The sequence below is a fragment of the Periplaneta americana genome, chromosome 14 (assembly GCF_040183065.1).
Source record: "Periplaneta americana isolate PAMFEO1 chromosome 14, P.americana_PAMFEO1_priV1, whole genome shotgun sequence".
In the NCBI taxonomy this organism is placed as follows: domain Eukaryota; kingdom Metazoa; phylum Arthropoda; class Insecta; order Blattodea; family Blattidae; genus Periplaneta; species Periplaneta americana.
In genome coordinates this window covers 37789832-37791067 of record NC_091130.1, presented here as the reverse complement: position 1 = coordinate 37791067, position 1236 = coordinate 37789832, and positions in this window count along the sequence as shown.

Genomic DNA, 1236 nt, shown 5'->3' with positions numbered 1-1236 from the left:
CACCACCACCACCACCACCACCACCACCACCACCACCACCACCACCACTAGATATAAAATTCTTACAAACAAGAAAAGACTGTACATTGTACAATATGTCGTAATTCATAACTATCACCACTTACTATCATAATCACCGGCGGCGTAGCTCAGGCGTTAGGTGCGTTTACTTGCTTATGCGGAGCGGCGCTCGGACGTGAATTCGATTCTCGCTTGAGCTGAAACCTAGTTGAGTTTTTCCAAGGTTTTCCTCAACTGTGAGGCGAATTTAATTTAATCATATGCGAATCCTCGACATCATCTCGCCCAATATCACTACCACCATTTCTATCGACAATAAATTTATTTATTTATTTATTTATTTATTTATCTGGTAATTGATGCAGCGTCATTAGATAAACTAAAATTCCACTATCATCATCATCATCATCATCATCATCATCATCATCATCATCATCATCATCATCATCATCATCACAAAGATGAAGTTCTTACAAATGGAAAATGTGGAGTACTTCAAAAAATGATGGTGATTGATTATGTATGTATTTATTTATTTACTTATTTATTTAATTACTTATTTATTTATTTACTTATTTAATTATTTCTTCATTTAATTATTTATTAAATTAATTATTTATTTAATTACTTATTTATTTACTTATTTGTTTACGTATTTATTTATTTATTTGTTCGTTTATTTGTTTATTTATTTACTTATTTACTTACTTATTTACTCACTTAATTATTTATTTATTTAATTATTTATTTACTTATTTATTTACATATTTATTTATTTGTTTATTTATTTATTTATTTATTTATTTACTTACCGGTATTTACTTATTTATTTATTTAATTATATCTTCACTTAATTATTTATTTACTTACGTATATATTTATTTGTTTGTTTGTTTGTTTGTTTGTTTGTTTAAACTTCACCACCAACAGAAGCAAGCTTCCAATTACAGGTGGCTTACATTGATACTTATATAAAATACATAATAAGAAAAACAAAGCTAGCAACACAAACGAATAAAAGAAAGCTACAATACAATACTGAAGTTAATATTAGTGCCAAATACTAATATAATAATATAAATAGTTTTAAAAATTAGAGTAAAAACATTATAATACACTTGTTCATAATTTAAATACCTAAGGAAATATAGTTCTTTTTAATATTACATGGCATTTTTTAACCGATAAACTGAAATCTAATTGAGAATCACAGTT